The sequence below is a fragment of the Oratosquilla oratoria genome, chromosome 11 (genome assembly GCF_046742065.1).
Source record: "Oratosquilla oratoria isolate Oo_2021 chromosome 11, ASM4674206v1, whole genome shotgun sequence".
In the NCBI taxonomy this organism is placed as follows: domain Eukaryota; kingdom Metazoa; phylum Arthropoda; class Malacostraca; order Stomatopoda; family Squillidae; genus Oratosquilla; species Oratosquilla oratoria.
This window is the reverse complement of record NC_134787.1, coordinates 33,743,638-33,753,637: the sequence shown is the minus strand read 5'-3', so window position 1 is coordinate 33,753,637 and position 10,000 is coordinate 33,743,638.

The window sequence follows — 10,000 nt, the reverse complement described above, 5'->3', positions numbered from 1 at the left end:
GAAACACCTCCAGGTCGAACCCGAATCAGTCTAGAAGACTCTAGATCGTATTTAGATAAGTGGATTTCGATTTAATATTAAGTGACTTACGATCCTGAGCAAGAAAATTATTTTCTTGTTGTTGACTAAAATTGTTTTTTGGACACAAGTGCTGACATACTGAAAAAGTACACACACACACACACACACACACACACACACACACACACACACACACACACACACACACACACACACACACACACACACACACACACACACACACACACACACACACACACACACACACACACACACACACACACACACATATATATATATATATATAATGTATATATTTATATAATAGTATATGCATATTTAGATACATACACACACACACACAAACACACACACACACACACACACACACACACACACACACACACACACACACACACACACACACACACACACACAGACATATACATATATATATGTATATGTATATATATATGTATATATATATATATATATATATATATATATACATATGTACATATATGTACACACACACACACACACACACACACACACACACACACACACACACACATATATATATATATATATATATATATATATATATATATATATATACAGGGCTGCGGAGTCGGATGATATAGGGTCCGACTCCGACTCCGACTCCTTTGATTCCTCCGACTCCGACACTGACTCCGACTCCTTTGATTCCTCCGACTCCGATTCCCGACTCCGATTTCGACTCCCGATTCCTTAACTCCTTGACCCCTATTTGGAAATCTATTCTGCGGATCCATATACCAGCCTCCCACACCTATTCAGCAAGCATTTTATAAATGTTTTTCATGTATATTATTTTTTACGTGAAACATTCACTTGTATGATAAATATACTCACATATACACTCAACCAGCTTTATATATGTATATGCACACAAGCACGTATATTCGTGTAAACATATATATATCAAATATATAATGGTATTATTTATGCTCATGGTCATCTACCAGCTTATGAGCACTTTCAAATCTGTCATGGCAGAGTTGCCACTTCAAGCTAGATATTTTCTTTTTCCTTTGTGCCCCTCCCCTCCCCCCAAAAAAAGAAATCATCTGTTATTTCATTTGTCCAATCTCATAAACCTTCTATCACAATATTAGGAAAAAATGTGACAAATCATGATGAGGAAAGGTTAATGGAGGAGCCCCTACCTAGTACTTACTGCAGAATTAATTTCACCATGTTATCATAAAAACCAGGAATCAGTTCAGGAAAGAGAGAGACAACCTTCCCCTGTGCACACTGTTCATATCTGCTGTTGTTCCTCCCCTTTTCAGTCATCATCAAATGCTATGACATATGCTCTAATGTCATTCCTATCTGGCCTCTGAGACTGGTCAAAGTTTATCTCAGGGCACTTCCTTTGACTTTTACATACATGAAGACGTACGTGCATAGTGCATACGTAGTGGATATATACTATTGTCTACACTGTCATGTACGTGTGTACATGATGGAGTTCTAGATGTTAACATAATTTGAATTAATTAGACTGTCAAAAAAGGTAAAGTAGCTAGTTTAAATGATCTAAAGATACAAATCATCTGTCACTTGACAGTTGACAAATTATTCAGGAATTTGAATTAATAATTATATTTATTGAGTATTTATTAAAGATAGAAATACATTCCACTGGCTATAACTCCCATAGTATAGAATGAATGAAATATTAATACAAACTACATTCTGGAAACTTCTATAAATGGTACATATCCTGTAACTAGCTATAAAACTATTCTATACTGGATGGTTATTAAATTTTCTCAACACAAACGTATCAAATTTTTTAGATTTTTTAAACTTGGAATAATGAGACCTACTGCTTTCTATTTGCACAATAGCAACAAATTATTTCACAGTGCACATCTATAGACAGTATTTTACAGCTATTGTTGGCTTGCCAATTACTGTAATGGTAAAAATTCAGACAAAGCTTTCAAGAATATAACAAAATATATGTACTGTACCTTGAATACACCCGTATTATTACGTTAATAACTAGGTTAAAAATTCAATCTATAAAAATTTCTTATAGCAAAATATTTTATATGTTCCTTGAATCTACCAGTATTATTACGTTAATAACGAGGTTAAAGCTAAAATCTATACAAGTTTCTTATTTGTAAACATTAAAGAAATAGGCTTTATTCATAATTATAGAACTTATAGACTACTCAATTGAAATTTGCAAATAAAAAAATAGTAGTTTGTATTTTATATAAGTAGGGTAAACTGATATCATCTTAATGTGATGAATTGGTTGGTTAGATTAGCCTATGAGAAATATAGGTTAGAGTCCTAGACTACCCTATGAATAGAGGCAGCCTATAGTCTAGGAAAAACAAATTCGACCCTACAATTTATGGTAAAAAGAAAAGTAAATGTGGATTATAAGGTTATCTTGGGATCATCTTTTTTTTTTCTTTAAAAAAAAATGAAATAAAATAAATAGAAATAAAACAATAAAAATAAGAATAAATAAAAACAAAATAAAAATAAAAGAATAATTTTTTTCATTAATTCATTAGTTTTATTTTTTATTTTCTTTATTTTTATCTATTTACTATTTTTTAAAGAACCCAATAAACAACATGTACCAAAAGAAATAGGTTTTCTCTGCATATATATATATATATATATATATATATATATATTTATATATATATATTTATATACATATATATTTATATATATATATTTATATGTATATATATATATATATATATATATATATATATATACTGTATATACACTCTCTTCATCAAAGTTTTAAAAATAATACAAACTGCTAATGATTCGCTAGGTTAGCCTATCTGATAATCAGCATTTATCATACAACAGGTAGGACCTTACAATTGGCCTAGGCTACATCACTGGGAAAAGTAGGAAACTTTGGCAAAGTAATCTAAATTGTTCTTGCATCTAATGCTTATTGTTTACCAATTCCTACAAAAAGAAACATAGCCAAATCATGCAAACTGTATATCTTGTAGGTAATATTTAAGGTCCGGTAGTCACTCAATAGGCTACTATCAATAGTAGGGTTTTACAGACTATTCCGTATACCAGTATATCAATATTTGTCTTTACCAAGGTCACATTACACAATGTACAAGATTTGGCCTAAATATTTTCTTTTTACTACTATTAAGAGATTAAAAGAGGAAGGGAAGTTGATTCAAGTAGTGAAGAAAAGGTAAGAGGCAAAGATGAAGAGATGATAATGGAAGAGGAAGCGATAAGGGGAAGATGGGCAGAATATTTTAGGGAACTGTTGAATGTAGAGGAGGATAGGGAGGGAATGGTGAAAGCAGTGGGAGGTGCAAAGAAAATGACAGTGATGGGTGAGGAAAATGAGGGAAAAATAAGAAAAGATGAGGTGGAAGTAGCGATTAAAATGATGAGAGCAGGTAAGGTACCTGGGTTAGATGGGTGTCATGCGGAGTGTCTGAAGAAGGGAGGTAAAGTAATAGTAGACTGGTTAGTGAGGTTGTTTAATGTGTGTCTAAGGGAGGGTAGAGTACCAGAGGACTGGAGGAGTGCATGTATAGTTCCGCTTTTCAAAGGAAAAGGGAACAAGTGTGAATGTAGTAGTTTCAGAGGGATCAGTTTGTTGAGTGTAGTTGGGAAGGCGTATGGGAGGGTAAACTGAGAGAATTAGGAGAGGACCAGAGAGGTGATTGGTGAGGAGCAGTGTGGGTTTAGGAGAGGTAGGGGCTGTGTGGATCAGATTTTTGTGATAAGACAGAATTGTGAGAAAGCTTTAGGAAAGGGTAAGGATGTCTTTTGGGCCTTTATGGATTTGTAAAAGGCTTATGATAGGGCAGACAGGTATTGGGAGAAAGCTGTTAAGAGCAGTCAAGAGTTTTTATGAGAGTAGTAGAGCCAGTGTTAGAATCAGAAATGGAGAGAGTGAATGATTTGAGGTAAAGGGGGGATTATGTCAGGGATGTGTCATGTCGCCATGGCTGTTCAATGTGTATATGGATGGGGTGGTACGGGAGGTAAATGCAAGAGAAATGGGCAGGGGACTGGAGTTGGTTGCGGAAAATGGAGAAAAGTGTGAGGTAAGTCAGTTGGTGTTTGGTGATGACACTGCACTTGTGGCAGGGTCAGAGGAGGCATTGGGAGAGTTAGTGACTGAGTTTGGGAGGGTGTGTGATAGGAGAAAGCTGAAGGTGAATGTGGGTAAAAGTAAAGTGATGAGGTGTACAAGAGGAGAGGATGGTGGAGAGTTGGAAGTAAGTCTTAAAGGGAAGAGGCTGGAGGAAGTGGATAGTTTTAGGTACTTGGGGTCATATGTGGCTGCAAAGGGAGGAGTAGAGGTAGAGGTAAGCTGTAGATTGAGAGAAGCAAACAAATGCCTTGGGGGATTTAAAAAAGTAATGAGAAATAGACATTTGGGAATTAATGCAAAGAGGAGATTGTATGAAGGGGTGATTGTGCCGACAGTGCTGTGTGGGGCAGAGACATGGAATTTGAGAGAGGTAGAGAGGAAAAGTTTAAATGTGTTTGAGATGAAATGTCTGAGAAGTACGGTGAGGGTTACAAGGCTGGATAGAGTGAGAAACGAGGAAGTGAGAAGGAGAGCTGGGATGGAAAAGGAGTTGGCTGAGAGGGCTGATGAAAGACTATTAGGATGGTTTGGACACATGGAAAGAATGGATGAAGGAAGACTGGTGAAAGGGGAATGGAAGGCAGAGATGGAAGGAGTGAATTTGAGAGGACGACCGAGGATGAGATGGATGGATGGGGTGACAGGGGCGTTGAGCAAGAGGGGAATATCTGTGGAGCAGGGAAGGGAGGTGGCAGAAGATAAGGATGAGTGGAGAAGGGCTGTGTATAGATGATACTGTGATGAAAAGAAAGGGAAGGGATGGGAGGATGGGGGGGTTTGGGGAGTGGGAAAGTATGAATGATACTTTGACGCAGCCCGAAGGGACTCCTCCCCGTCCTCCGTTTTCTATGTGAGGGGACGGAGAGAGGGGGGTCGCCAATTAAGTGAAGCGGCCTTGCTGTGGATGTGCTGTGTCCTGCATTGCTTCTGACCCAGGGTGGTGGGCGGTATGCATGGATGACCCGTCGTCCACGAGGAGCTAAGATATGAGGGTGGAAGGGATGATGGGTGGGAGTGGGTTTATACCTTTTGACTTGGCTACCTCCCTGATAAGGGGGAAAAAGCCTTTTGTATATAGATAGATAGAATTATGGTTATAGGTTAAAGCAAAAATATCTGATACACTTAGGCCTAATTTGCAATTGTCTTTATAGCATAATCAGTTTTGAATTAGATTAAAATGGTTCGTGATTTTCTTTACTCTGATTTCTATTTTTCATTGCTTCACTTGTAGGCCTATTGTATTCACTAGTAACCATGATCAGTAGCCTGTTTCTATTTCGTATATTTCAAACCACTAAATTTCTTTGATAAATGTATGATTTTCATATTTTGAAGTAGCTTTATCATAATCTAGCATATTTCTATTAAAGGAAAATGTGATAAAACTACCGAAAATGAAGGAAAAGAAAATTCACTGGGAGACACTGCTTTAGGCAGAATCTGCAGCTGTTTGTTTACATTAGTTAGTACTAGTACCACACAATGCATCACATGGTGGCAGCACGAATTGATGTTTATTTATGTTGAAGTAAAAGCATTGCAGTATAGTACAAAATATTATATATATATGTATATATATATGTATATATATATATATATATATATTTATATATATATATATACATATATATATGTATATATATATATATATATATATAGTTTCACTCTCCTTACAGGAAACAACTACAAATACATGACCACAAACACTTTTACCCAGACTGACAACGATAGCTTGTCAGTATTGTGTATTTTTTTTTATTTTTTTATTGATGGATTGTTTTTTGTTTCCATCCGGAGAGACCACTTAGTGTACATATACACTTCACACACTCACTATTGCCTCCAAAAATAAAAGCAAAACCATACAAAAACTGCTAAATTGTGCAACTGGTAAAACCAAACAGGGAAACCATGTTAAAAAAAATAATTTTATTGGACTTAAGGAGTCGGAGTCGGATAAAAAAAATCCGACTCCGACTCCGACTCCGACTCCTAGTACTCTTAGAAATCCGACTCCGACTCCGACTCCGACTCCAGCTAAAACCTCCGACTCCCTCCGACTCCGACTCCGACTCCGACTCCGACTCCGCAGCCCTGTATATATATATATTATATATATATATATATATATATATATATATATAAACACACACACACACACACACACACACACACACACACACACACACACACACACACACACACACACACACACACACACACATGTGTATATAATATATATATATATATATATACACATATATATATATATATATATATATTTATATATAATAAATACTCCTTTCTTTATCACTGATAGAATAAATAGAAAATAACTTTCTCCCAAAAAGAAAAAGAAAATATCACCCCTGTGTCTTCATCTAATATTACTTATGTAATATATATATACATATATATATATATATATATATATGTATATATATATGCATACATATATATATATGTATATATATATATATATATATAAAGTATATATATGTGTGTGTATGTGTGTACTATGAATATTCCTTTTATCCCTCATAGAATATATTGAGAATAACTGAAATGCCCACGAAAATAACAGCCAACCTGAGCGTCATGAGTCGGTAGCGGCGAGAGCAACAACCAAACAATCATTCAACAGTCGCATGCTTAGACAAATTCAACTTTCATCCAACTTGGGATATTGAAGAAAAAAGTCGGATGTTTGGACTAGTCGGTTGTTCGAAGGTTTGATAAAAGGAATTTTACTGTATATGTATATATATATATATATATATATATATATATATTGTATTATATATATATATATATATATATATATATATATATATATATATATGTTTAGGACTACTATCAAACAGGACGTGCACACCCAGATTCCTGGCTCCGCTAGCGGAGGCCATTGCTTTCTTTATAACCTAACATTTTATATTGGACAAATATATCAAAAATAGAAACCTAACATTGTGTATAGGACAAATATATCAACTATTGTCTTATTCAATGCAGTATAAGTTAATGTAAACTTCTATAGTGAAATAAGAAATTATTTTTAAGGCACTGTTATGCTTTGAAATACCAATTTTAGCCGGACTTAACATTCATTATTGTATGAGGTTAGTGGACACTTTAAAGGAACCCAAGTTGCTGTTGTTTTACATTTTACAAAATGGATTATAGTTAAACCTTTGTGATTGCAAACAAACAAACATTCACACAAATAAACAGACATAGAAGCAAAAGCTTTCCAGACTGCAGCGATTAATCAGCGAGCCGGGCCTTCATTACAGAGGTCTGGAGAAGAACTGCATTCTTCTGCTGGTCTTTCTCTAGGTTGTGGAGTCCATTCAGAAGAATATTTGCCAGACGACGGAACATCTTGGGATAGCCAATGTCAATCCCACTGAAACTGGCCAGTGTCGACAAGATCTCCATCAGTTTTTTCTGGCAGCAGGAACGGTGACGGGCTTCCTTGATGAAACACAGTCCATATCTGACAAGATCAAAAGTGCAAACATGTGGAGTTGTCAGGGAACCTCTGGACACTGTCTCAATAAAGTTCTTAACGTCACTGGTTACAAGAGGTTCCTCGGCGCTAAAGACCACATCGTCCGCTCACTTCGTTTCAAGCCACCCCGCCACATAGGCCGCACTGCACTTCATTCACAGTCAGTGTCATATCTGTGGTGCATCTCTCAATAGAGGCTGCATCCTCTAGGTCAATTGCAGTCCCCGAGCAGGTATGTTCCTTCGACACAGGGTGGACATCGATGGACTGGAGGTTTACGGTAGCAGTCGAAACACTCGGCACCTGTTATCCTTGTTATAATTACCGTTGCAGTGCACAACACCACACTTATTCGGCATTTTAAATACACAAAATCAACAAGAAAGAATCTATGAATAACCAAACAAACAAACAAAATCAGCAAGAACCTATGTAAACAAACACTATCCACTTCTAAATGCAGCCACTCGCGAAAGACGCAGCGACACAATCTTACACCTCCACTGCTCGTAGCACACTGGACTGGCCTCCGCTAGCGGCGCCAGGAATCTGGGTGTGCATGTCCTGTGTAATAGTAGTCCTTGATATATGTATATACATATATATATATATATATGCCTATATATATGTGTGTATATATATATACATATATGTATATATATAATGTATATACAGTGTATATATACATATATATGTGTATATATATGTATATATATGTATATACACACACGCACACACACACACACACACACACACACACACACACACACACACACACACACACACACGCATATATATATATATATATATATATACATATATATATATATATATATATATATATATATATTCCATTTAATAAGTAATGAGAAAATGTCAGGAGACATTAAATATGATTTGATCAAAATACTACTTAATGGTGAAGTACACATACATATATTCTATAAAATGACTAACTGGCAACTTTCTGTATTTGTAGGTCTGAGTGCAGAGGTGAACGTGGTGGAACCAGTCTGATTCGGTTTGCCGATCTGTGAACACTTGTCAAGATGCAGGGAAACATGGAGCAGCTTTACGCCATCAAATTTTGTGTTAAACTTAAGAAAACCTAACAAGAAGCTTATGGAGTGTTAAAGGAGGCGTATGGGGATGAATAGATGAGCCAAGCAATTTTCTATCGGTGGTTTAGCAGATTTTCCGAAGGAAAAGAACAGGTTGAGGATGAACCAAGATCTGGACCACTAAAAAGTGCACGCAAGGAGGAAAACATTGAGGAAGTGCAAAGGTTAGTGATGTAAGACCGTCGAATATCTGTGAGGATGACATCTGAAGCTGTTGGTATTGGTATTGGCACAGTAGAGACAGTTCTGACCGAAGATCTGAAACTCCACAAAGTCTGTGCCAAGTTCGTGCCAAAGATCCTCTCCGACGACCAGAGGCGGTTTCGTGTGGAATGTTGCACTGACATTCTCGAGATGATATAGGCTGATTCAGGTTTCCTGTATAAGGTAGTGACTTGCGACGAGAGTTGGGTGCTCAACAATAACCCTGAGAGCAAACATCTGAGTGTTCAGTGGAAGCACGCGACCTCCCCCAGACCCAAAAAGGCAAAGATGTTATGTTGTTGTATGTGATGACTTTAGCGTTATCCCAGTCAACTGGGATCACAGAAAGAAATTTAATTGAATGCAGTTTGATCAAATCTAGTAAGGGGATAAATGTTAATCTTCATCAAGGTTTGTACAAATTAGATAGTTATATTTCTCATGAAATTTCAAAATGATTTAAATTATGATATAAATTAAAAGCAGTTGTCCCATACTTGTTGGTTACTAGGACGGTTCAAACGTCCGACACGTGTACTTCTTCCACTACCTCTCCGAATGCCCTCTTTACTATGTCATATATTCTGTACCTTGTTTCTTCATTTTATAATTCCTTCTTTGTATCTGCACTGAAGATGTAATTATACGAAAGCGCTCTGCTTCGTTAGTTTACTTTTCCTAGTGGTTACTTACGCATTTGTGAACACACGCTCCTAGTGTTTTTATTGCATATATATATATATATATATATATATATATATGTATATGTATATATATATATATATATATATATATATATGATATATATCAACCGTGGAATCATCTTAACCCCGAAGAACTATGAAATTTCTCTCAGCTGAACAAAATTACCTGGCGGGAGACTCCATATACAAGTCGAGTAAGTAACTCCAAGAATTAATCGATTATTTATGTATTTATTTATTTGATCCTTTTGTGTCCTTA